Here is a 3,250-nt window from a genome sequence, read left to right as displayed (position 1 = left end):
ACCCTGTGCGGCATCCTCGAGGTGCGGACTGTCTCGAGGATCAGCCTTGCATGCGTCCACATAGTGGCATCGAATCACTGGTTTCGTCCTGCCTTGGACTCATCAGGAGAGCGGCTCCAGCTCCCGACCAGTTTGTGCGGGGTTGGCCTAGTCCCCCCTTCAATGCCGGGTGAGTAGCATTGCGCACGCCCCGTGGCTGGAGCACTCCCAATAGCACATATTGCTTTCCGAACCCAATGATCACGCATACTCATTCTTAAGATCGCCATCACCTCATAGCTGCCCAAAGCCCTGCCACGACTCCCAACCTGAGCCCGTGACAAACCCTCCCCCACTAAAAATGGAGCACGCCCTCGTGCTCTACTCATCAAGCAAAACACCCCCAGTTGCTGGCTACTGGCCGCATCAGACCACACGATGAGTGTCCCCCATTCTTGGCTAAAGGGACGCTCGACCTCCCTGTCAAGCGCGACATCCCCTCGTCGTGTCATGGGTAGCTGACACCCCGAAAGACCCCTGTCTTCCACCTGGTGCACCCCCTCGTTATGGCATGATGTATTCTTGGCATTTGCTTTTTAACATCAGGCTTTTCACATGCCTCGTGCACTGCCGCCTGTTGTTTGTGTGAAAGGTCTCTTTTTGCTCCGCAGCATCGTGATGGTCTAGCTCTGATACCAACTTGTCACGGCCCTACTCTTGGAATCTCCTTTTCAGCCCCGTGATGGCACTAAGCTCCTCCTTAGTCAGCCTGCTTACTCAATCAAACAAACACACAATGCGGAAATAATAAAACAATAAGAAGAATGCACACTGTGTACGGGAAAACCCAACCCTTCTTTATTAACCTCTAAAAGAAAGGAATACAAGCCTATGTCAATACAAGCTATGGCACAAACCCTCCAAGCAGTCTGTGCAAAGAGTGCTCTCAAAACCCTAAACACTCTCCTCTCTAATTAACCTCACTCAATAAGGCAGCTTATATATGCTTTCAATACAAGGTTAACCTCCCAAGTCCTAATCCTAGTGAAACACTGATTCTAACTAACCCAGCAGCCCATGGTGATGCTCTCCATCCAAGCCCAAAGCCTTTCCGCAAGTGTCAAGGCCCGCAAAGACTGCCGCTCCATCCATTTGTTAGTTTGCACGCAAGTCTGCTCCACTCCGCCAGTTCTCCAGTGCGTGCGCGCTACAGTACGCGTGCGCGCTACAGTGTGCGCGCGCGCTACAGTGCGCGTGCGTCTGTCTGCGTGTGCGTCTGCCTGTGCCAGTGTGCTGCGTCTGCCTGTGCGCGCGCACTGTTCACCCGCGCATTGCACGTCCTTGCAGCCCACTCTCCTCGTGGCGCACTCGTCTGGCTTGTGGCCTCCGCATTTCCTTGTGCATGACTTGGTCCTTGTATGATCCTCCCAGCACCAACTGGAAGTGCCGCTATGCGCACCCGCGCATGTACGTCTCCCTGCGCTACTCCGCACGCAGGTTTCCTGCGTCACCCAGCACGCAGGTTGGCACCAGCGCGTATCATGGCTGATACCCTGTGACAAACCCACCCCCACTGGAAGAGCCTGACGCCCTCGTCAGGTGGGTCTCCAAATAAGCCTTTATTTGGTCCTCATACTGCCACAAGTTCACGTCTCTCTCCCACGTTGCGTCGGCGTCACTTTCTCCTTCCCACTGGATCAAGTATTCCACACGCCGGTTTTTCTTGCTCCCCCAAAGTTCTTCTATCTAAAACTTTGGCAAGCTTCTTCTCAATGTCCTTCCTCACCATGGGTGGTGCTCTCCTCACTTGAGCTCTATCACCCTCATGATATGGCTTGAGAAAACTCACGTGAAACGTGGGGTGTATCTTCAAGCGCTCCGGTAATTGAAGCCTATATGCCACTGCTCCAACCCGCTTGATTATCTGAAACGGCCCATCATACCGCTGCACCAGTCCCTTATGGTACCTTCGGTCTGTGATCTTCTTCCACATCTGAGGCGTTAATTTCAGCAGCACCATGTCTCCCTCCTGGAACTCCACTGATCTCCTATGCTTATCCGCATACTTCTTCATCCTCCGCTGGGCTTTGGATAAGCTGTCCATCGCTTCCTCAATCAATTCAGTCTTCTCACGTGCAAATCTGTACGCCGCTGGGCACTCTCCCTGCGTTTTCTGCTTAGCCACCTCCAATGGTGTCATCGGCTGCTGTCCTAGCGCTACCTCCGCTGGACTCATCCCCGTGGATGATGATTTGTGCACGTTGTAGCTGAACTGAGCGATATCCAGTAGCTCTACCCAATTCCGCTGGCTTGCGGTGATGTAATGCCGCAAGTATTCCTCCAACAAAGCATTTACGCGCTCTGTTTGCCCGTCGGTCTGTGGATGATTCGCTGTTGAAAACTTCAGCTCGAAACCCATCATTTTAAACAATGACGTCCAGAATTTCCCTGTGAACCTCGCGTCTCGATCACTTATGATGTCCCTTGGTAGTCCAAAAATCTTCACGACGTGTCTGAAAAATAACTCCGCTGCTGTGTGCGCTTGGCACGTCTGTGGGGCGGCAATGAACACTGCATATTTGGAAAATCTGTCGACTACCACCAAAACAGATCCTTTCCCGTCCACCTTCGGAAACCCGCTCACAAAATCCATAGACACCGATTCCCATGGCCTCTCGGGTATAGGAAGTGGCTGTAGCAGACCCGCTTGCTTCTGCCGCTCGGTCTTGTCCAGTTGACACACCAAACACGTGCGTACGTACAGCTCCACGTCTTCCTCTAGCCTTGGCCAACAATAGTGTCTCTTGAGCAGCGCCACCATCCTTTCCACGCCTGGATGTCCTGCCCATTGTGGCTCATGCGTTTCCTTCAATAATCCTTGCCTTAGTCCCCCGCTCTTGGGAACGTACAGTCTGCCTCCTTTTGCATAGAGCAGCCCTCTGTCCAGCCAATATTTTCTCACGATCCCCTGCTCCACTTGTTCTCTCAAGTGTCCGTACTCCGCGTCTTCCTCTGCTTGCACCCGCAATTTCCCGAGGAAATCCGACTGAACCTCTGTCAACGCTGCTGTATACGCGTGCACCTCCTTGCGGCTCAACACGTCTGTCACTCTGTGGTGCGGCGCTCCATATGGTGCCTTTGAGGGTTGGATGAATCCAGCCTCCAGCAGCTCATCCAATTGTTTCCTCAGCTCCTCCAACTCCATAGGCCCCATTCTGTATGGTGCGCGTGCTGGCGGCCTTGCTCCTGGCTCCAGCTCAATTTTGTGGTC

The sequence above is a fragment of the Mangifera indica genome, unplaced genomic scaffold, assembly GCF_011075055.1.
Source record: "Mangifera indica cultivar Alphonso unplaced genomic scaffold, CATAS_Mindica_2.1 Un_0041, whole genome shotgun sequence".
NCBI lineage: Eukaryota > Viridiplantae > Streptophyta > Magnoliopsida > Sapindales > Anacardiaceae > Mangifera > Mangifera indica.
This window is presented reverse-complemented; position numbering follows the sequence as displayed.